We start from the raw sequence: 25,932 nt of genomic DNA, 5'->3' as shown, positions 1-25,932 counted from the left end.
TACGGCACGGTTGGTCCACTTTTCCTGTATGGAATACGGCAATTTGGAAATTATTGTCCTTATTCCCACTGAAGAATCCAAATAAGATAACATGCATGAATATTTGGGATCCTCCTTTAGAAACTGTAATTCCATGAGGATGTCAGATAGCTCGTAAAGTTTCTCGTCGTCCTTATTTCCTAGTTTCGGGAAGTTGGAGAGTTTAGCCCTAATGGAAGCTTCTACAAGTTCTGGAGCCCCATAACGTTCATCCAGGCGATCCCAGAGCCGTTGTAATCCCTTAGATAAATCAAAGATATTTGATGTCTTGATGCTTAATGCATGTTTTCTTGATTCTGGTCCTAGGTATTTGATCAGGAGATCCATTTGTTCGGACGCCATAATTTGTAGTTCGTTCACAACAGAAAGGAAATTTGATTTCCACGCACAGTATGTTTCTGGTTTGTCATTAAAGCTAGAAAGTCTAGAAAAGAGTAAGTCTTTCCTAAGTAGAAATCGAGTTACGTCAGCCACTTGAGGTGAGGTCTGTTGATGTGGAATGTATGGCGGAGCATATGGGTTCATATGTATGACAGGAGAAGCCTGCAAATCAACATGACTCGTTGTTCCTTGGGTCAGTGGAGGTTTGGTTTCCTTGACCACAGCTGCCATTGGTGACATACATCCCATAGTGGATTCCAGCATCTGACATTCCGCCTCTGCCTCTTCTGCCTCTCTCTGCAGGTTCAGTACCTCGAGCTCTGCTTCTATCTCTGCTTGCTTTTTTCGTAGTTCTAATTCCTTTATCGCGTACTGAATTTTCACCTTGGCTGCCTTTGCCTCTGCTCTTTTTCTTGCAAGATCGTCAGTGAAGAGAGTAAATTCACTTGACTGAGAAGTAACACTGTGAATACTTCCACTGTCTGAAAGGTCCACCTTGTTCTTTACAGGGTCTGCCTGTGTAACGTCATGGTCATCCTTGTTGGACAATGAAGCATTGGTCTCTGGTAGTGTTCCATCACCATGTTCCAAGGTTGATTCAGTTCCTGTTTTCTCCCTCTGTGTGCTCATTCTGAAGTCTTTTTACTGTTCTGCCGCAATAATGACTTTATTCAATACTGAGCAGAAAGATAACCATATAAAGATATGGTAAAAAGCTGTAATAACAAAATAAGAAAAATTAATGACAGCTATGGCTTTCCGTAGAAAAATTTTCACAAACAGATGTTCTTAATAGTAAAGCAAGCAGATTAACAATTTACACAATAATTAACAATTTACACAATAATAATATTTCTTAAATTGTATGAATAGTTAAGCGTATTACTTCAAAAAGACAAAAATATGTATTCACTGAAAAATATAGATGACAATACACGATTCAAAAAACTGATGTAAATTATGGCGCGCCATACTCTGAACACATGGAATTCAAAGATTTACAAAATTTAAGAAAATGCAAAAGTTAGCATCTATAGCATTTAACACACAAGTAAAATAGATAATGACCAAGAGATTTACCATAAAATAAAATCTATTATCAACTTACACTGTAGATAGCTGGGGTTCCGACAGAAAGACAAAAATCAACGAAGGTATGGCGGCAATCTTTAACAAATTAGGTCGTACAAAAAATATTAGTTCGTACTTCGAACTATTCTATAATATACAGCCAAAATACGAAAATTATGAAAATGAAGCCAAAACACTATATTATACAATATATGTAAGAAACACAAAATTCTACCGTCTTGTTACCAGAGGGTGCATCTCAAAATGCAAAAAATTAACAAATTTTACTATTTTTATAGATTATTAAAAAATATGACGTACACAATGGATTCACATGAAAACATAATAGAAATATTGGAGATATTCTCAAATTTCTATGTTTTAAATTTCAAGAGCGTATGTTTATTACTTTTTCTTTAATAATATTTTTATTACCCCTTTCTTTAAGAGCTACAGATTATCATAACGTCAAAAACACACTGCAACGACGTCAACCTACCTATCAATTGCAAAATCGGTTAAAAAATCAGTTATATCAAATTCTAATTAAATTTTTATACCTATAATTTCTTAATTTTGTTTAATTTTAATAATTAAGCGAGAAAAGTTGCATTAAAACAGTAAATACGCTTCATTTTACTATGATGCGCGAAATATTGCGCAATGGAAACTATAGTCGGCCCCCTTAAATAAAGTTTGTCCTTTTAACCTCCTTTTAATACTTCAGAAATTCTATCTATAAATTTTATCTCAATAACATATTGTATATTATCAGTATATGAACAAGCAACACTAAAGAATTGATTTTTTTCTAATTTGTTTCCCGATCCCGCATTTGCACCCCTACTAATGCTATTGTTATTTAAATTTACATCACGTGGTTTCTCTTGAACTAGTCAAAGGTCATTAGGTTCGCAGTAAAGGAGAACGTTCACACCTATAGTCTGTTTTCTATATATAACCCAGATCTTGAAAAATAGTTACGAGCAATTCCTTTATTTTACAGTTATAGATACACATCAAATGTTAACAAGATTTCTGTTATCATGGTTCAGGAACATTTAATACTTAGGGTTCCATATCCAATAAATCCATCCGGGCACGGAAAAGGGGGTGGGTGGCAGTTATTTGGATTTCAGAGCTAGTGCTATAAGTAAATATTAAATGATACAAAAATATTTTTTTAATGAAAACTGAATTACATGCAATCTAAATGACTCAGAAACTCAGAACCTGGATCCCTAAACATGTCAAGTTGGTTAGACATGCAGGAAATTAAAACTCCTCCCCCCGAAACAAACACAATTTCTTTTTTTTCCAACTTCTTTTTATTTGGAAAGGAGGGATGAGACCCATCCATCCTGCTTCTCAATATTTTTTCTCCCATTTTCATACTTCTTTATTTTCAACCCTATCTCTAGGGTTTAATAAATTTTCCAGAGCACTTAGGATATTTTTATTAAAGGCATGGATGGTTCCAGGAATTCTTTGTCCACATGAGTGGTGGGGGTGGTGTTGTTACATACCAACACCCTTAGTCAGAATCATAAAACCATAAAATTGGGGGGGGGGGGTAACAAAAATGTATGAAAACACACACACAAATCTAATTTCCTAGTCATACCTAAATTGATTTGGCAAACTTCAAAGCCTTATTACCCTTTTAAATCTAGCTGACTGTTACATGTAGGTGTCACATGATCATGATCTTACACATACTTAGTATATCCCTGTCCCCAATGTCAAGTTGGACTAAAATGTTCACATTTCTTCACCTTGTGCCTTTTTCATAGACCCAAAAGCATTTAAATAAATATCTAGAATATATACATGTAAGCTCTTTTTACACCCAGTTCCTTTTAACTGAGATCATACTTGAGAAAAGATCCAACAAGATGTTTTCTAAATATATGTTTTACCATATAAAATATATTATTTCTGTATTTTAATCGCACTCTGTGAAATATTTTGAACCCCTAGCTGTATTAGCCAAACACTTCTGGCCACAGCTCCAATGAACAAGGTTCAATATATAATCATGTCATGATATAAAAATACTTTTTAATATTAGCACAGTTTATTTCAATATCATTAATACTTGTAAGAAAAGCAGATACTGAACACAATGAGGACATCTCTAAAACATATAAAATAAAGTTATCTCTTTGCTTTTTGTAAAACAGTCATGCATATATCATTCAGATTTTTTTTTAAATTGTGAACAGGGGAAATAACTCTTTGGCAAGATCAATTATTTGTACAGATATACATGTACATGTACATATTTTTTAAAATAGCCATTTCATTTGTCATATAAAGATGTACATGTACTAAAGACATTTACTCGGCTTGAGTTAAAATCAGCAGAGTTCAAAACAAGACCTTTCCCATGCTCCAAAATTAAATTTATTACATTTGTAATTGTACATAGAATGCACTACAAATCTAAGGTTAAGGGAGATAAATCAATAAAAAGCAATTTGAGCCGCAATTCAAACTTCATAAAAAATTGAAAAGTTCATGTTAAATTAAAACATTTTTGGTGTAAAATTGTGGTTCATTACTACAGTATTTCAATGACAGTAAAAGAAAGGATTATAAACTTCTATTATTCATACATGTACTTACATTAGAAAGTCTTTTTAGGAAATTCTGATTGAAAAAAAATTACATCTTTTATCCTTCAAAAAATATTGATTCCTATATATTATCGTTACATTATATATTAAGCTTTATACAGTTTTAAAATAAGCCATTATACTTATATATAACAAAATACTTAGTATTCATTGTCAACCAAACTGGATCAGTATCATTTCAACCAGAGAATGAAATCATTCAAAATTGATCACCATCATTCTGGCCTCATTACATTTGCTTCTGCGAGCATCTGTTTCATTCGACAACTGTTCTTTATTTTCCATGTAAAAAATACAAGGTCTCAACTCCAATCTTAAGGCAGTGCTGATATGCTGTCATCTTTTATAAATGCATGATCTGGATTTGAAAAAAAATCAAACATCAATTCAGAGATTATACATGTACATACTACAGATTCCTTATTTTTTGTGAGTTCTTATTATTGCAAAATAGCTCTTAAAAACATCAAATCGCAAGAATATATATTTGTGAATGGGCGGTTAATAAGGAGAATGTGCATGGGTTTTAGTACCATAAAAATAAAAGTGAAACATTCTATTTTGAAAGTGAATATGCTACATGCAAAATTGCAATAATAAATTCCTTGTGTTTAATAAGGAATTTACAGCATATCACATCAGTCTGTTGTTGTATACATAAAATTGAGTAACTTTTAAAATAATCACACAATAAATTGTGTAAAATGTACTCAGATTTATAATTTACTATAAGCCTATATGGACCATGATGCTCCTCTGAGACATGTCAATTGAAAGTTTTTTCCTTAAACATGTTAAAAATGACATTCTACACATGAAAAGTGTGACTAATCCCTAGGTCAGGGTCATTCAAAAAGAAGTCACAATATTAAGTCAAATAATATTTCTGTGTAAAAAAAGAAATATCCAGCCAGTGTCAAATCAGTAAATAGGGGTGGATACATTAATATTTTGTGAATTAATTTGTGTCATTTCTTGTCAGGAATTCCAGATTTTAATTCAAAAGCACTCATGTATCCACTCCTTTAAATGTGCAGATCTGAATCTGCAAAAAGACTGCTAATTAAGTTTTGCATAAATATGAGAGGTGTGTTCCCATTTCGCCTTAACTGTCATTGTGTCATTTAGTCTAACCATCCTCCTGAAAATATTTGCTTTCAATTGGTTTGGGACAAACATGAATGTACCTAACAAGAATCAGTTTTCAAAAGTACAATGTACATGTATAGTTCAAATTTGTAAATAGTAATATCAAATGCATCATTCTTGAAGAAAATTGCTGATCTCAATCAAAACCTAAATCTTCTTTGAAATTAGCCATCCTCCCATTTGAGATACAAATTCCAACATCCAATTTAAAAATACTGAACCTCCTCCCCAATGTGACATGTACATTTTCATATGTTCATTTTCGAATTAAATAAATAAGAAAAAAGTGAAGCATTCTGCCAATTTATCTATCATTTCATACAATCAGCCTCTCAAAAAGATTTTAAGATTTCTTTGTGGACAAAGGGCATGCTTTAAATACATGTCAGTTAATGAAAGCATGTGTTGAACTTTTCTTAATATAATATGCAATATCATACCAAATTTTTGCATGCATGTTCAAAATCAACAATATTACCGTGATAACCCTGTCCAACACGTTCCATTTCAATGGTTCCTTTTCCTCATCCTTCAAGAGTTTTAAGGAGTTTCAATATCCACGTCCACAAAGGTTTTAAACCTTCTTTGTCAAAAACACCTATAAATAGAGTGAAATATTAATGCATTTGAAATAGTGTGTATTATAATGTTAATTTCTTCTTTGATGTCAAGGAAGTTCAGAAGGTCATGTGTAAGAAATTTATCAATGAATATTGTCTTCAGGAATATAGTCTACAGAATTTATGTGCGCACAGTTCACTGTTATATGTATTTGTATAAACATTCAGTATAATATAATAAATATAGCATGTAGTTGAGTGTACCATTGAAAATTTTCACCCCTCGAAAACCATTGTCAACCTCCGCTGCACCTCGGTTGACAATGGTTTTCTTTGGGTGACAATTTTCAATGTTACACTCAACTGCATGCAATATTTATCAGTTTATATACTGTCTCACTCATGAAATAATTTCCATATTCAACTACAAAACATTGAATATCCTCAATATACATGTGAACACTTAACTGTACTAAACAAGAGGCCCATGGGCCACATCGCTCACCTGTAGCTTTGACCATGCTGTTCTTTACCAAATTCCCCCACTGTAATACATATTGTGACCCAACCCTCCCACATTGGTCATAATTTGGACAATTTAAAATCTACACTACACACGGATGCTTCCACACAAGTTTCAGCTTTTCTGGCCCAGTAGTTCTTGTGAAGAAGATTTTTAAAGTATTTTCTTATATCTTTCAATTTAAAACTTGTGTCCCCTATTGTGGCCTCGCCCTACCCCCGGGGGTCATGATTTGAACAATTTACATACACTACCCTATGATGCTTCCACATAAATTTCAGTTTTTCTAGGCCAGACAACAGGTGATAAGAGAAACTCACTTGAGTTTTTTGCTCAGGTGAGCTAAAATCTTTATCTCTTCTGTCGCCCTTTCTTTCGGGGCTTTGTACCCTATCCTCCAGGGCAATGATAACAAATCTATATATGCTACATGTTTACATGTCAAGACAGCATTCATGTCTGGACTGTCCTTAGGAAGAAGGCATTGCATTTTCTTTAAACTTTTTTTTTCTTATAACCTTTATTCCCTTGTTCAAGAATACTCAATTGTGTCAAGTTGGTTGAAAGTGGCCCAGTGGAGAATGTGAAAGTTTATATACAAAGATGACAACAAGGGCAACAATACTCACAATAAGTACACCAATATACAACAGACAAATTTTAATCAGAAACTCCCTTGAGCCTCTGGACCTAGGGACTTACACTTTTGACAAATCCTTCTTTGTGTGTATTTTGAAATTGCCTCTGTACATGTTTTTATGTCTCAGTGGAAAGTTTCTTGATGTTCTTGAACAGATTTTCTTATTTGTTTGTGATCCTGACATCATCCTGTAGATGATAAATTGTCCAAATCTCTGTACCACTACTGTCTTTCAATATATTAGGGGTATGATCATGATGATGGGCGACTGGCATACAACATCAGAATACTGATGTGAAATAGCATTCCTGTAGAGACCTGAAAGTTAAGGCTCAGTGTTAAAAGTTAATCAACAAGAAGGCAAAAGTTGTACAACATTTCATAAATGATAAAACCATTTAATTAATATCTTATAGTCAAGATCTAGTAATTACTGTTTGTCACAACTGACCTCAAGTTGTGATGGATTCTTTATAGAATTTACTAACCAAAATAAATAATATTTTGGAAGACCTCCTGTGTACCAAGAAACAACAAGATTTATAAAAATTAACAATAAATTTATCTACATATGTACAATAAACATGAAACCGGCCAAAAGTTCAATCATGGTCATTACTGGACAAATTCACACTCCACACCACGTCCATGGTCCACCATATTGTCCCTGTGGTCCACCATAGTGTCCCGTCCGGTCCACCATATCCACGTAGCCTTACCACGTAAATAAATCCTCCCGTCCAAATAAAGCTAATATACAATTTTGGTCACCTACAATTTTCATAGGGTTTTCTAATCAAATATTCAAAATACATATTGTTCAATATACTAGATTTTACAAACAAATAACAAAAGAAAACATGTATTTTTGCCGTTTAACAAGTAAATGAATTAGAGCGTAAATATATACATTCTCGCTATATTGCTCACCGTTTTACATCGAATATTGCTCTTTAAAGCTAATAACAAAAATATTGTAAAGTATAAAAACTTACTGAGCTGTGGCATTTTACACATTAAAATTATACTGTCGGCCCCCAGGTCTTGCTCTCAACGCCGCTACAAAACATCCCTGAATCCCAAGATCACACAGCAGGGGAAACAGCTAGAACACACCCAAGTTCACACAGCATGGGATATATAAAAGGCACACCCAAGATCACTAAGCATGGGTAAAGTATAACTCACGGCGTCCAGACCTCTTCTGACACACACTAGCCAACACCCAGTATAAATAACTGACCAAACTACTCAAACGGGTTCGACGAGTATACGTTGATAAAAATAGAACAAATACAACTCAGTGACCAATAGTGCGTAAATGAAATAAACGATAACTCCTAACGCCCAAAATAAAGATAACTCTCACCAAATCCTGTACAATAAGCTAATATCAAACATTGACACAATGTCACTTGTGACAATACCTCCCTTCTTAAGACACAAAATGCAATTTTGTGACATAAATGGAAAACTATGTACACAACAAAGTCTTTATGAACACAAACTTACTCAGGAACAACACGACTGAGAAAATCAGCTCCAATGTTATCTACACCTCTAATAACTTCAGTTCTAAAGTTGAACGCTTGTAGAAAAAGAGACCATCTCATCAATCTGCTGTTTGAAACTTTAGTCTTTTGTAAATGGAGTAGTGGTCTATGATCTGTCTCCACAACAAACGCTCTTCCATACAAGTAAGACTGAAATTTCTGTATAGCCCATACGACTGCAAGACACTCTTTCTCCACAACCGAATAACGTTGTTCTCTGTCTAGCAGCTTCCGGCTTGCATACGCAACTGGAAATGTACGTCCATCATGCTTCTGCATCAGCACTGCACCAACTCCATGATTAGATGCATCAGTTCTTAAGATGAATGGCTTTGTCAAATCTGGTAATCTGAGAATTGGACTATAGAGCAACATAGATTTTAAACTCTTGAACGAATTATCATGTTCTTGTTTCCAGTCAAATTTGTTTGGAACACCTTTCTTGGTTAAATCAGTTAAAGGAGCAGCAATAGTGGAAAAGTTTGGCACAAATTTTCTGTAATAGCCAATCAAACCAAGGAAAGATCTAACCTGCTTCTTTGTCTCTGGCCTTGGTGCTTCTTGGATAGCTCTCAACTTCTTGTTGGTTGGCTGTAAGGTACCTCCTCCAATAACATGACCCAAGTACTCTAGTCTCGTCTGCGCTATCTCACATTTGGAGGGTTTTGCTGTTAATTGCGCTCTCTGTAGTCTCTCCAGCACTTTTCTTAGTTCTGTAACATGTTCTTCAAAAGTTTCTGTATGAATGAGAATGTCATCAACAAAACTATCAGTATGCTCTAAACCTTTGAGAATTTTCCGCATTAGCCTATTAAAAGTAGCTGGACTATTTTTCATACCGAAGGGCATTACTTTAAATCTGTACAAACCATCTGGTGTTAAAAATGATGTTAAGTCTCTGTCTTCTTCTCTCATTGGAATCTGCCAATATCCCTTACATAAATCAAGTTTAGAAAAGAAACGACTGTTACTAATTTTAGTCATGATTTCATCTGGATCTGGCATTGGTTCTGGATCAAAAATCGTTACCTTGTTCAAGTTACGAAAATCCACACATATTCTCTGGCTACCATCGGACTTCTTTGCCACGACAATCGAACTAGCATACGGTGATTCTGATGGTTCGATGATATCCATGTCAATCATATGCTGTATTTCTTCTCGGACTGCACTTCTGACTGCATACGGTATCTGATATGGTCTGTTTCTGATTGGTTCTTTGGTAGTGAGATGAACTTCATGCTGGATAACATTCGTTCTACCAGGTAGATCTGTTAAAACTTCCTGAAATTCATGTAAAACATCATTTATGTTTTCAAGCTGATCTGATGACAGTGAATGATTTACCTTGACATCTGTGAATGATTCTGTTGCTTTCAAAGGAAGAAGATGTAACAAATGTTCATTACTTGAGTCCTCTGTTTCCTCCGATTCCAAAACAACACAAGACGCTAAAGTTGTTGGCGAATCTGTGTTCTTTTCCTCTCGAACATTGTATTTCTTCAATAAATTTGCATGAAACAAACGAATATGTCCATTCATATCTATCTGGTAATCAGTTTGTCCTTTTCTATCAACTACTTTGAAAGGTCCTTTCCACTGCATTAAAAGTTTGTTATGGTCTGTTGGAAGCAAAAGAAGAACGAAATCACCAACCTTGAAAGATCTCGGCTTTGTTCTTTTATCATACTGTTTCTTGTAATGGTCTTTGGACTTCTGAAGTTCTCTCTGAGCCAGCTCACACGTTCTTACCAATCGCTCCTTCAGGTCAAGCACATACTGGTAAGTAGTTTTCACTTCCGGGTCCTTCTCCTCCTTTGTCCACAGTTCCTTCAAAACTGCCATAGGTCCCCTAACATTACGTGCATAAACTAGATCAAATGGAGAAAATTTAGTGCTTTCTTGTGGAACTTCTCGATAAGCAAATAACAATGCTGGTAAATATCTATCCCAGTCTTTTGGTCTTTCAGAACTCATTTTCCTTAACATTGACTTCAAAGTACCATTGAACTTTTCTACTAGTCCATTACATGCTGGATGGTATGGAGTTGTTACTAATTGCTTAAATGATAAAAGTCGACCCCCCTCTTTCATAATGTTGGAGGTAAATTGCGTACCCATGTCTGACAGTACTTCTTTTGGAATGCCAACTCTGCTGAATATCTCTACCAACGCTTCTGCCACCGTCTCTGTATCGATGTTCTTCAATGCAACCGCCTCTGGATACCTAGTACTGTAATCTACAACAGTCAAAATGTATCTATTGCCTTTGTCAGTAATTGGAGAAAGCGGACCTACCAAATCTACGGCTACCCGTTCAAATGGTGTATCAATAAGTGGCATTTTCTCCAACGGAATCTTCGTCACTTTGCCCTAAGGAAATGTTCTTTGGCATATGTCACATGATTGGCAATATCTCGTCACGTCACCCTGGATTCCAGGCCAATAGAAATTCGACATGATGCGGTCTAGAGTCTTCTTTGTACCAAGATGTCCGCCTAGGATACTGTCGTGCGCAATCTTCATAACTTTCTGTCGCAAAGGTTCTGGAACAACAAGTTGTTTATACAGTTTTTGATCACTAACCTTTTTTGAATGATAATGTCTGTACAACAGTCCTCTTTCAACACTAAACCATGTCTCTATATTTTCACCTATGTTCTTCTTTCTGCCAGTCGCTGCATGCTCACGATACACTTTCAAGGAAGAATCGTCCATCTGAAGTTGTTTCATCTGATCAATTGTCAAATCAGTATCCACTAAATCTGTAACTTTTAGCTTTTTCATACCTTTGTCTTCTTTTTTCTTTTGATTCCTTGTCTGTACTGCTTGAAGAACTTGATTACACTCTTCTCTTTCGTCCTTTCTACACCACTGTGGATCAGGATCCGTCTGATTTCTGGCACCATCGATGTTACCTATGATAAGATCGTAAACAGGTTCTTTCATACATAAAGCATTGATATTACCTGTGAAGTAGGGAGTGTCCACATAGATAGAAGCCTCCTCTACTGTACGAACTGTGCCGTCTATCAGAACACATCTCTGCACTTGTCCAGTCAGCTGATCATCTGTAACCAAATCTCTCTTCACAACAACACCACTACAACCCGAGTCTCTTAACACTTTAACAAAGTTCTCACCGACATAACCCATAGCAATGGGCATCTTTTCACAAACCTTACAGACGCCTCCAATAACAGGTAATACGTGTCCACATGCAAGTTTAACAAGTCCGTCTGTGACACAACACTGCAACAGTTTATGTTGAGGGATGCATGCTGATCCTATGTGAGGCTGATTTTGATGCGATATTGCGTTGTCCGTCCTTACTTCAGCAGAATTCTGTAAGTTGGAACTAGAATTGTCATTAGATTTTATGCAATTCAACTCACAGTTATGTTGACTCTGTAACATCGCAGCCTTTTGAGTATTGTGCGAAGTAGGTACTGCACGAGGAATTTTCTGCTTGGAGAAACAGTTTCTTGCCAAATGACCACTTTTCCCACAGATGTAACATTTTCTCTCACCTTTTTGCTGTGCTGATCCTTGGTACGCCTGTTGTCTTTTTAATGGATCCACTGTTGCTACTCTGAACGCTGTAAGTGCTTGATGGTTGCTTCTGAAAAACTTGTAAGTCTTTAGTGAATGAAGTATAACCATGAGCTTCAATAAATTGATCTGCGAGTTTTGACATTTCTTCTACGCTCTTCGGATGTCTTTCTTTAAGATACATTCCCAACTGCTTACTACAACTGTTTAAAAACTGTTCTCTTAAACACAAATCTTTAAGACCGTCATATGTTTTAGGACTATCTGCTAAAGACAACCATTTCTCTACATAATTGTTCAGCCTAGCAAAGAATTGTGAAGGATTCTCACCCTGTTCTGGTCTGCTGGAACGGAATTTGACACGAAACCCTTCTTCCGTTAGTTGAAAACGCCTTAACAACGATTGCTTCAAGGACCCATAATTCAAAGCCTCTGAAACTGGAAGTCTAGAATAAACCTCAAGAGCTTTACCTTTCAGGAGAGCACTAAGATTAATCGCCCATGAAGACTGTTCCCACTTAGCACATGAAGCAAACCTTTCGAATCTCTGTAAATATGAATCAATACAATCTTTAGATTCATCAAACGGAGGTAACTTTGGCAACTTAGCAAGCGATTGAGAAGCAAGACCTAATGGACCTACAGCTAATTCTCCAGCTTTTAATTTTTGCAATTCAGTTTCTTTCTTAAGTTTTTCTAATTCAATTTCGCTCTCAATCTTTCTCGCTTCTCTCTCTGCTGCCCTTTCCGCCCTTTCAAAATATTCTCTCTCTTTTCTGTCAACAAACTCTTGTAACTCAGTTCCTTGCAAACCTAACTTTTCTCCTAATTGTAAATACTCCATGGTTACAATATGCAACGCAACAACAAACAACAAATGTGAAAATAAGAAAATAACAAAATGCATATGAAAAAAAAATAGTTTGTACAAAACCTGCGAAAAAAAAACAAATCAAACAATAGAAATCTTTTTCAACTAAAGCCTTTTCTACAAAACGTGAAAATAGTGCAGGTATACTTGGTAACAGAAAGTCTATCCCACCGCTGCCACCAAAAATGTCACAACTGACCTCAAGTTGTGATGGATTCTTTATAGAATTTACTAACCAAAATAAATAATATTTTGGAAGACCTCCTGTGTACCAAGAAACAACAAGATTTATAAAAATTAACAATAAATTTATCTACATATGTACAATAAACATGAAACCGGCCAAAAGTTCAATCATGGTCATTACTGGACAAATTCACACTCCACACCACGTCCATGGTCCACCATATTGTCCCTGTGGTCCACCATAGTGTCCCGTCCGGTCCACCATATCCAAGTAGCCTTACCACGTAAATAAATCCTCCCGTCCAAATAAAGCTAATATACAATTTTGGTCACCTACAATTTTCATAGGGTTTTCTAATCAAATATTCAAAATACATATCTGTTCAATATACTAGATTTTACAAACAAATAACAAAAGAAAACATGTATTTTTGCCGTTTAACAAGTAAATGAATTAGAGCGTAAATATATACATTCTCGCTATATTGCTCACCGTTTTACATCGAATATTGCTCTTTAAAGCTAATAACAAAAATATTGTAAAGTATAAAAACTTACTGAGCTGTGGCATTTTACACATTAAAATTATACTGTCGGCCCCCAGGTCTTGCTCTCAACGCCGCTACAAAACATCCCTGAATCCCAAGATCACACAGCAGGGGAAACAGCTAGAACACACCCAAGTTCACACAGCATGGGTTATATAAAAGGCACACCCAAGATCACTAAGCATGGGTAAAGTATAACTCACGGCGTCCAGACCTCTTCTGACACACACTAGCCAACACCCAGTATAAATAACTGACCAAACTACTCAAACGGGTTCGACGAGTATACGTTGATAAAAATAGAACAAATACAACTCAGTGACCAATAGTGCGTAAATGAAATAAACGATAACTCCTAACGCCCAAAATAAAGATAACTCTCACCAAATCCTGTACAATAAGCTAATATCAAACATTGACACAATGTCACTTGTGACACTGTTCTTTTGTTGCTAGCTAGATCTATCAAGATCAAATCAATGATATGATTCTGAATCATCTTTAATATAAACTTACTTTTCCCTCTTCTTTATGTAGAAAATGAAGAATTTTCATGGAAAAATTTGAAATCAATGATGTCAAAAGTAACCATGATCATGATGATACCTTTATTCAGTTTAATATCATTTTAAAGCAGAGTGAAAAAGATAATGAAAAATAAAGTTTTCTGAGAGATGGTTCAGTGGCAATATCAATTTATTTCTTGGTCTGAGACAGAGAGGAAAACTCCAACACTTACAGTCATACATCTGCATGATCTTCTTCATTTTTCATTGAACTGAATGCAGTTTAATATATATATATTACTGAGTTTACCTAAAAATTATGTCCCAATATGCCTTTAATTACCAAGCTACACTATCATTGTAAAGAATCATTAACAGATTAAATTTATTCCTCAAATTTTAGAATTCTGAAGCTTTCTTGCATATAAATTTCCATAAGAAAAGTCACATGTAAGATGCCAAAAGTAAATTCATCAATGTTCTTTTGGTGTACATGTTAATATTCATCATTATTAAAGATTAAATTTTTAAAATTTGTCTTTAAGCAAACTTGTCCCTCCAGTATATTGCTATAAAACAACTTTTAATACCCAATTTAAGCAAAGTTTACAATTAAACAAATTTTTCAAAATTAAATTGTATGTGTATTTGAACAGAATTTGAACATTTTAAATTAGTAATCAGTTGGCCATAATATTGTGCTATTCAGTGCTTTGCACAAGATTATTTTTCCTCTTATTTATTAAATGTTCATGATGATAACTACAAGCACATACATTTATTTATCACAAAAATTATAAAACAGGTACACAGATTCAGATGGGGAGGTGGGGGTTTTGACACTAGCTCCCTCTAAAACACACACACAAGAAAAGTTTTAGATATGATGCATATAGTTTTCATTGTTGTACACTCGATGTACACTGACAAAGTAAAATCAGAGTCAATTCTGTGTCAAAATAAGGTTATCTAATTGTTGACGGATCTTTTTTGTGCCAGCATCTACTGTGATATAGGACCTCAGTTTATACAGTCTCATCCAAAGGACCGGTCTCCAAGTCCCACAGTGGGATTCGAACTTGTGATATAAGGATTGACTCCTTGCCTCGCGACTTTAGAGCAGACACTCTAACCACTGCGTCAAGCAGGGATTTGGGGCGAAAAAATGCAATGAAGCTGAATTCCCCTGGAAAAATAAACCTAGAAACTAAGATTATGCCTGAAGCAGAATTATGCCTACTTGAAAGTCCTTATTATCATACTATGTGACTTAAAATGCTGTACAGCCAAGAAAAGCAATTGACAGTTGATTTACATATTGTAAATCACATTGACAGGGGTGTGCAATTAGCATCGCCCGACGCCCGTGGCTACCACTTTTTGGGGTCGGACTAGTGATTTTCTGCATGGAGGTAGCCCGTCGGGCTAGTAAAATTTATAACTACACACGCAAAACATGAAAAGCACAACCTGTATTTTCACTCGTTTTTGCTATCAAATTCCAAACCAGTGAAAATATTTCTGACAACATGCTCCTACACTCAATAAATCTCCATAATCTTATCTGTTTTGCAGCACTACCTGACTTATTTACTTTCAAAAACGATCGTTTTTTCCTACTCCGAATTTCTTCTATTCTTTCGTTTATGGTAAATACATACAGATATCTCATATAAATTCATTTTAATCTTATTTCATTATAATTTAGACATGATTTAATTTCATAGTGAGAATTAAACTTCAATTTTAAAAAGAATGACCTCAGTACCCTGACTTTTTCAACAATTAATTTCTTTTCAACGTATAGTTTTTAAATTTAATTTTTGCCCCTATATTTGGGCTAGTAACTTTTCACTTGGGGTTAGTAACTTTATAGCTACCACTAGCCCGTGGGCTAGTTATTGATTTTTGTAATTGCACACCCCTGATTGATTTACAATATGTGTAATGCTGACTGACGTTTAATTTAATTTTCATATGAATTGTTAGTCCATTATTTATACACTGAATTGATGACAGATTTTTCCGTTATTTCACGATCATGACAATTAAGGAGCACAAGGCAGGTGTGACCTATTGGCAGGGGATGCTCACTCCTCCGTGGCACCTGATCCCACCTCTGATGTTTTGGAGGTTTGTGTTTGTTCTGCTCCTATTTTGTATTGTTTTATGGACTTTGATATTGAATACTGCTCATTATCTCCATATTCTGTGTTTTTAAGATAAGATAAATAAATTAAGAGATATTTTATTTCGATAACGATCAATCATTTTAGTCAATAACATCTAAAAATATTATAAAAATATATAAGAATTTATTAAAGCAATTATATTTCTTTGCATAAGGGACACTGACACACTCCATCATGATCATATAGAGTGAAATAATTATGTTTATAAGAATTTGACAGACTTTTTGAAATACTTTTATCACTCCAGGCATGATAATGAATCAATCAAATTATTTACTAGTACTATTCATGTGCTCAGTACTTAGTACTTTACAGTTTAAGTGTCTGTATGTCATCTAAGATTGTGATCAAGGAAATTTAAATAATCTTAAGGGTCGATAACAAACAATTTCTATTTGTACAATCAAATTAACATGATTAACCAGGTATATCAGATATTAATTATCACACTGAATCAGTCTTTAAAATTCATACAGTCAACATCATGTAGAAACATGGGCATAGTCTGGAATAAGCTTAATTAAGTCATGCACTTAAATGTTACAAAATGTTTTCTTTTATTCATCTAATCTATTTTTATCAATTACTCCTTGGTGCAAGAGTTGAAGAGATCGGGAGAGAGAGAGAGACCTGTAAAAAAGTTAGTTCAATAGTTGTTTATAACAGTGGCAGATCAAGAGGGGGAGAGGGGTTACGGGGGTTGCACTGAAATCCAGTCAAAGTATCCCCTAATTAAACTGTCCCCGTCAAAGTGTCCCCTGATTTTGGGGAGCTTTGACCAAAACCAAGGGACGCTTTGACCATTTCTTTGGGACAGTAAAGATTGTTTATAATAAGATATTTTTTTCTGTAAAAATATGTAGGGGGCGCTTTGACTAAAATCAGGGCATACTTTGACCAATATCAGGGGGCGCTTTGACTAAAATCAGGGGATGCTTTGACCAACATTTGGTGGCGGTATTTTTTCTATAAAAATATGTTAGGGGGCCCTTTGACTAAAATCAGGGGACGCTTTGACTAAAATTAGTGGACACTTTGACTGGGACGTTTTTATTAGGGGGTGCTTTGACCGTCTCCCGCTGCACTCCCTCCCCCCTTTTGATTTGCAAAATAAGAGAGCTCGAGAGAAAGACCCAAATTTCTACTGTTCTACAGTGTATTGTGTTCTTATTATAGAAAAATGTCATTGAACATGTTGAAAGGCTAATGTTGTAAATTTGTAATATATAAAAAAAATTTGGTTGTGATAACAAAAGTGAAACCCTACTTCTTCACATAATAGGATTTACAGGTTCAGAGATTTATTTTTCACTTTTTCAAAAAATTTCAGGTAATCTATAGGTACAAGTATTTTTTTCACAGGTTGATCAACCTACCATTTTTAAAAACCATACTCCACCCTGTATCCAACTGAGTTATTTAACTGCATGTACATGTTTATGTAAAACGTAAGTTATATAAACTCTTTTTCTCTTTACCCCCCCCCCCCTTGAAAAATTTCTAGATCCGCGCCTGAATAATTATCACCAGCTGATCACTTGGGTGTTGTTTACATTGTCATTTAGGCCTACCATGTCTAATCTTTTGAATGTCACATTCATTCTATATTCATTTAATCATGTTAATTAAGCACTTCTTCACACGTTTATTACATGTATATTGCATGTAAGTAACTAAGAAATTGTGTATCTGTTATTGTGAGAAGTAAAACAGACTATAACATTTTCTGCACATTGAATCATTTTCACCTCTTTTAATACTGGGGTAAAATATTTCACAACACCAAGGACAACATAAATAAATTAGTATAATAATTTAAAAACACTGACAAGCCCTATATATTTTTATAGCACCAAAAGATTTTTAATTTTCCAACCACGTGGAGGCATGTAAACAAAGGACGATAACTCTAAATGTACATGATTTAATGTTTCTCGTTTCATGTGTTTGAGGTGATAGAATTTGAGAAATAAAGACTAATTGAATCAAATTTAATGTGCAAAAAATGTTCCAGTGAATGAAGGCAAATAAAATGAACTTTACTTACATTAAATGCATAAATCCCAAAACACATATCTACTTCCTGTCTAAATCTTACAGGAACTGGTGCAGATCTCGCACGGTCTCGAGGCTGGTCTCGTTAGAGGTCAAATCGACCACTCGGATGTTACGCTACACTTAACAGCGATAAAGAATATCATCCGAACACATTAGTAGGGGTGATTTGGACTAGTCCAGTAATACACAACACAGTTCAACAAGTCATGGTCTCCAGATGCATGAACATTTGTACCCCCGTTTCAGATGCACACAATAGATAAGAATCCAGTACAAAATCTTAATGTTTTGCTTTCCACAAAGGCCTAAATATTGAATTTTCTTATTTCATTCTCAATAAATGCATTATAGTGGCACAACCCCCCCCCTTCCTTTTTAAGAGAAAAAAATGAATAAACACATTATTACTGTTAACTTCAGTGGAATAAATACATTTATCATAATACCATATTATTCAAAACCTATGATTAGTCGATTAATACCACGTGATTCTGCTATAAATCACTTATAAACCAGATGTTTCCTAAAATAAAATTTATAAACCCTACTATACTAAAAATAGAAAATTTATAAACCCTACTATACTTATAATAGATTCCTAAACTGTCTGCAAGTTAGCTTTGATTTGATTGGATATCATGTGTTTCTTCGGCCAATCACTGTTTATAGGGGGTTCAGGTATAAATTTTCGATGAGATATATTCAAATAAATTTATTCTAGCACAAACATGGACACATTCTAGAAATATAAAAAACTTTACTTGGTGAAAAAATTCCAAGTAGAACAGAAATTATGGAATTATCAATGTTGTGAATACTGCTATTTTATGTAAGGATATTTAACTATTAAAGGGTACCTATTGATGGCACATAAAAGGAAGAAAAATCCGTTAAATCTATGTATTTTTTTAAGTAACAAGTCTAATTTTATTTGGAAGTATGGCAAACTATATATTTTCGGAAAGGTCTATGCAAGCCCTAATTTTCTGTTTCCATGCCAGGTAAAAAATATCCAAGATGGCAGCAAAACATCCAATATGGCCACCAAATGGCCACCAATATTGAAAATGGCCGATACAGTCTTTCTGATACAATTGCTTTCAAAATCTAAGTTAAGAAAAAAAATAATGAAATTTTATAAATTCTTTACAATTTATTACATTTAAAAGATTTATAAAAATGGTTATCTTAATCAAATATGCTCATTAAAAGTCAGAGTTTTGTCTGGACATCACAAAGAAGAAAGCTGTCAATATTAATATGAAAACGGCAAAGATTGGAAAAAAAGAATTCACTACAGTTAATTCACAACTTTATTTAAAATTTGTATAGATCGATCTTTAAAATACATGATATCAAATTTTCGGTATCAATCAATAATTATATATTCAGCTTCCTGGACAAGTTGAATGACATCTGCTACTACCGGCGGGTACCATAATCATGATATGGAATGATTCTCGCATTTTCCTGAAGTCTGACTGTTTATAAATACTCACTGAAAAAAAAAATAACCACAAAGTATCATGTTAATAACAAAAATATTTTTATAGGGCCTAGTTAGAAGAATTTCTGGTTATTCATTTATTATACAGTACATTATATGTATTTCAGAATCTAGAGGAAATCCTGGCAACAGAATTAGATTTGTACATTTATATCAGGGGGCGTTTATAGGTCCCTGTTTTCCCTGTTTATGTGTAGTACATTGTAGGAAATGATATTTTTCGTAGATTTTTTTTCCAATAAGTCGATCCTGATATTATTATTTAATGTCGCATTTCTATTTTCTTTTGTGGTTTTACGATACAAAAGTGCGCATGAAATTAAAGGTACATAGAAACTGTTCAAAAGTTGCGTCGGGGTGACGACTTTTGATTGGAAATCCGGGTAAATTATTTATTACACAACCATAATATTCAGATAGGAAATTTTCTCAGCTTTCTAATAGTGTATGTTGCATAAAAATATTTCGATTACTTACCGTAGTAAAATTGACTTCTTTCCTTTGAAACGAAAATGCATAAACTTCTGCACATTGCATTGAGATGCAACATTAACAATGTTGATCTCCAAAATGTAATCTTTCCTGTGATAGGTCAATGTCATTAATTCCTTAAAAATTGCCTCCCGGAAAGCAAATCAAAATGACGCTATCAACGTCGCGAAGACAAAACTACAGTGCCATGCATCAAAGGGGAAACCCCGTATTCAATTTTAGCACAACTTCGACCGGGTTCATTTTTAATGCAAACTCTTCAGAATGACATAACACATATATCATACGAAAGTTCAAACAATGTAGAAAAAATTCATTATATTTAATTTCTAGATAAATATGAATAATAATGCAAAAATTACGTTTATAAACATTGATAAATTGTGTTTAAATGGCACGATTACATAGGTAAGTCGGGTTACCTGAACCCCCTACTGTTTAGCTTTGATAAGGCGTTCGCCTAACTATTGTTGTTTGCAACTGAGCCTGAGGAAATGATGGCTAATCCGAGTAATCGCTTTGCCACTCTCAATGAACAAGAATTGAAAGAAATTTTCGACAATGTGGATGCCGATAGCAGGAAAAAATCAACCATCACAGCGGTAAAAACGTTCAGGGAATATTTAACAGCGAAAAATATGTCGGCTGACTTTGAGAGTTTTTCCGCAGCCGAGCTCAATGAAAAACTGTCCACATTTTACTGCGAAATGAGAAACAAAAAAGGTGAAACGTGTAGGAAAAGTGCTCTAATTGCATATAGACATGGCATACAGCGGCACCTTGAAAAGGGTGGGAAGAGTGTTGACATTCTAAAGGGAACCGAATTCAAGTTATCCAACAAGGCCTTTAAAAGCATGACAAAATAAATGAGCGAAACGGACTTGGTAATGTGGTGCACTACCCTGCAATCACTGATGAGGACTTGGAAAAGATTTACTCTTTTCGCACAGCTTCTTCAGTACAAGGTTAGTATATTTAATATGCTTAGACTGAAGACCTGTATTTTTAATATTAGCAAAATATTTGTTTAACTCTCCTACATCTAGTGCTCTAAGTTACAAAATTCATAATTCAGATTTACTTTGCATTGCTAGGTTTTCATTGACCTTATGTTACATTTTGGAAGATGGGGGAGAGAAAATCTAGCAAATTTAAAGAGGGATGACTTTGCTGTAACAACAAGTGGAAATGGAACACTGTATGTTTAACCACAGATGAAAAAACAAAAAACCATCAGGATGATAATGATAAAGCGTCCGACGGCAGAATGTATGAAATCAAAGGTAAAAATTGAAGAAATTATACTCCAAAAATATATAGAATGAAATAAAAAAAAAAAAGGAAATGTTCACGCAAAAAAAAAAAGGAAATGATATTTTGAAATATTTGGAATGTTTTAATGATGAAATAATAAGAATGTTTTATTTGAATATCTTGTATAATTCTTCTAGACTATCAAAACATCAAAAATATGCATTTTTTTCATTTCAGGGAGCAGTAAATGTCCAGTAAGAAGTTTCATCAAATTTCTAAAGAGACTAAATCCAAAATGTGATCGACTATTTCAAAAAGCCAGGATCTTTCAAAAGGATGGAGTGTTTTACGACAATTCACCCCTCGGTCATAATAAGTTTGGATCATTGATGAAAGAAATAAGTAACAAGAGGCCCAGGGGCCACAGCGCTCACCTGAGCACATCAGGCTTGAATTTACCACCCCCCCCCCCAAAGCATTCATCATTTGAACAAAATAGAATCTACACTACCTGAGGATGATTCTATATAAATAACACTAATTGTAAATTTGAAGTATTTGAAAAGAAGATTTTAAAAGGTTTCCCTCAATATCCCTATGTAAAACTTGGGTGGGCCATTTTGGCCCCACCCTAGCCCCAGGGGTCATGATTTGAACAAACTTGAATCTACACTACCTGAGGATGATTCAACATAAATTTCATCTTTCCTGGCCCAGTGGTTCTTGAGAAGAAGACTTTTAAAGATTTTTCCTATATATTCCTATGTAAAACTTGGGTCGGCCATTTTGGCCCCACCCTTGCCCCTGGGGTCATGATTTGAACAAACTTGAATCAACACCACCTGAGGATGATTCCACATGAGTTTCATCTTTCCTGGCCCAGTGGTTCTTGAGAAGAAGATTTTTAAAGATTTTTCCTATATATTCCTATGTAAAACTTGGGTCGGCCATTTTGGCCCCACCCTTGCCCCAGGGGTCATGATTTGAACAAACTTGAATCTACACTACCTGAGAATGATTCCACATGAGTTTCATCTTTCCTGGCCCAGTGGTTCTTGAGAAGAAGATTTTTAAAGATTTTTCCTATATATTCCTATGTAAAACTTGGGTCGGCCATTTTGGCCCCACCCTTGCCCCAGGGGTCATGATTTGAACAAACTTGAATCTACACTACCTAAGAATGATTCCACATGAGTTTCATCTTTCCTGGCCCAGTGGTTCTTGAGAAGAAGATTTTTTAAAAATGCCATTAATTTTTCTCTAATTCATAATTATCTCCCCTTTGAAAAGGGCATGGCCGTTCATTTGAACAAACTTGATTACCCTTCACCCAAGCATACTTTGTGCCAAGTTTGGTTAAAATTGGCCCAGTGGTTCTTGAGAAGAAGATGAAAATGTGAAAAGTTAACGACGACGACAACGACAGACAACGGACAAATTTTGATCAGAAAAGCTCACTTGAGCCTTCGGCTCAGGTGAGCTAAAAAAGCTGGTTTGAATACCATTTATACCAATCACTCATGCAGAGCCACTACTGTACATGTTCTTGATGCTGCGCAAATTCCAAGTAGACATATAATGACAGTGACTGGGCACAAATCCTAATCATCCCTTAAAACGTACTCGGGAATAACAGATGAAAACACAAAACAAGTGATGTCAGAGAAAATCTCCGAAAAGATTCAGGAAAAATGTTTGAAAAAAGATGATTCTACAAATGTACTAGATGTTGCAACCCCTAACTTTGACATCTTGCCTTTAACTGATTCGCAGGAAAATGCTGTATTAACCGATCTGTTGAGCACCAGTCTGATGATGGCTTGTGACACGATAGCGGTGTTTTTCTTTGAAGTTTACTGTTCTGTATTAGCAATACAGAACGGGACTATGGTGGGCGGAGCTACTTTCCGTTCTGTATTAACCCTGTATACCGTATTGTATTTCCCAACCATTCTCTATCTAAAATACAGCACAGTCTAAAAATAAATCTGATTCAATTTCAGTATTTTAATTGCTCAAAAAATTTCAAAATAACAAAATCAATTGATCATATATTTTTTCCTGCTTGGAATTAAACAAAATCATTTCCTAAGAAAAGCAAAACCTTTACTCTTATGAATTTAAGATAATTATTCCATTCACATTTGGCCAGTCACTTTTAATCCAAACGAAACGAATTTTTTAAAAATGCTTTCCAATACATTGTATAACACTTCTCTATGCACTATTCACTTTTACTGATGCACAAAATCACACATAGTCAATTAATTTGATCCAAAAGAAAAGTTGAAATGGCAATTTTGGAACACCGATGCCGTGTTTGTTAAATCCCGCAGAGCACGATTACTTTCACTGCACAATTTTTTTTGCGTCGCCTTCAGAACGATATGTATTACATGGAACCAGCGCTCTTTTACTACCAGTAGGCTGATCGGAAGAAGCTTCCTGAGATTCCTGTTTTGTGGGCGGATCCAAGATTTTAGAAATTCTCTTTTTCATTTGTACATTGCTTTTCATGTATTTTCTAACGCCTTGCTCTGATCTATGACCAGTAACATTCATGATTTCTGCCTCGGGTACACCTCCTATGTGGCTAATTGTATTCGGCGCGTCGGCGCGCTCGCGCAACAGATTTTGTATATAAAATTTATCGCTTATTCAATATTTGTCAGCATCGGGCTCGATATTTCACTCGATATTCCTATACTAATCAAAGTACTGAAAGTACCGATGGGAGTTGATTTGACGATTTTTAATAAAATTTAATGTTTGATACTTTGTTCACAACTTTTTCAAATTATGTTCAATTATGCTTCATAAGAAAGATGTGAGAATTAATGAAAAAAGATTCTACAGAGTCAAAAAGGTAAGGTTGTTTTGATCATCATAACCTTAGAATGATATGCCCAAAAAGTAAGACTTTTCCTCTGTTCTACCCCCCCACCCCCCCCCCCCACCACACTTTTTTCCCCAACATTACCTTTACTATAGAAAATGTCCATTGAAAATAAGGTTGGCCCCCACTTATTATCAAAGTACATTTATAGCAAGGAAATATAGGAAAAAATTGGAAGTGAAAGGAAGTTGACCCTGAGAAAAGTTGGCTACTACCCCCCCCCCCCCCCCCCCCCCCACGGAATAGGATTTTCGAGTTTTGGCAATTTTTAATTTTCCGGGGTTTTTTTTCGGAAGCAAATTGAAAGGGGGGGGGGGTTAAGTGAAAGGAAAAAAAATTTGAACCTGAAAAATCTTAGCAAGCAACCCCCCCCCCAAAAAAAAATTATTAAAACGTAAAATATGTCTATTGTCCAAACAAGAAAATCCTTTTTCGTGAGGGGGGGGGGGGGCACTTCTTTAGTACCAATTTTTTTCTTTCAAACATTACCACTTACACTACCACTTACCCTTCTTCTAGGACTACACTGCCTTGCCTGATGAGAGTCGGGGGAGGGGGGACTAAATGAACCTACGCCCCAATGTTGAATACCTATATGATGTCCATCTTTATAAGCCCCCCCTCTCAGATTCCGATGCCTATGTGTTATGCATAAAGTTGATTTATAAAAACAAAAGCAGTAAATGTTTTTTAATGCTATAGTTAAAGTTTGGAGATATAACTATTAATATATAATATGTATGTAAAGAGAGAGAGAGAAGAGAGAATAGGTCAACTAAAAAAATGCAGTAAATTTCGGATTACACTTGCACAAATCGTGGTTAGACAAGGGGGATCCGGATCCCTGGAAAAATCTATCTTTTTTAATTGACATAGTAAAATTACTAAAGCTATGTCTCTAATCCTTTTCCCCTTCCGATTTGAGCCACCACTTCCTAAAGAAAATTTTCTGGATCCACCTAACCAAAAAAATACAATCGGGCTCGGGGTGTCGACTTGAATATAGCCGATAATGCTTAAATTATAAATAAAATCGCTGTCATTTGAGTGTTTTAATGCAGGGAGAAAATACTTGTGTGATATTGGGATGAGATGGACGCGCGGGCGCGCCGACGCGCCGAATACAATTAGCCTCCTATGTATAGCTGCGTAGCACACGTTTTCTTTCCGCTGTGATTGGTATAATTCCCTTGTAGTCCTCCTTTTTGCGATATTGTCTTCATAAACGTTTTCAGTTTGTTTATGCCCACAACCTGTGTCAACGCACAGGCTTTTCGGAGGTTCCGGGAAGCGTTCGCCGATAAAATGGCCCCGT

The 25,932-nt window shown here is 35.1% G+C and overlaps 1 long non-coding RNA gene and 1 pseudogene across 2 annotated transcripts; one reads left to right on the top strand and one right to left on the bottom strand.

The window, feature by feature from the left end:
* Positions 1–2,371: 2,371 nt before the first annotated feature.
* LOC134240645 (uncharacterized) lies at positions 2,372–18,628 on the bottom strand. Of its 2 annotated transcripts, none has more exons than XR_009986490.1 (4): positions 18,458–18,628; positions 7,065–7,320; positions 5,758–5,877; positions 2,372–4,488 (listed from the first exon to the last, which is right to left on the bottom strand). It is a non-coding gene; the product is annotated as an uncharacterized LOC134240645 (long non-coding RNA). The 2 variants fall into 2 exon arrangements; XR_009986491.1 differs by having other exon boundaries at positions 7,185–7,320.
* A 2,336-nt stretch (positions 18,629–20,964) lies between these two features.
* On the top strand, positions 20,965–23,547 carry LOC134240649 (uncharacterized; annotated as a pseudogene).
* The last annotated feature ends 2,385 nt before the right edge of the window (positions 23,548–25,932 follow it).

The sequence above is a fragment of the Saccostrea cucullata genome, unplaced genomic scaffold, assembly GCF_032062105.1.
Source record: "Saccostrea cucullata isolate Sc308-1 unplaced genomic scaffold, CSIRO_AGI_Scuc_v1 ctg3046, whole genome shotgun sequence".
Lineage (NCBI taxonomy): Eukaryota > Metazoa > Mollusca > Bivalvia > Ostreida > Ostreidae > Saccostrea > Saccostrea cuccullata.
Note: the sequence above shows the minus strand (reverse complement) of the source record. Positions and strands in the feature narration are given on the sequence as shown.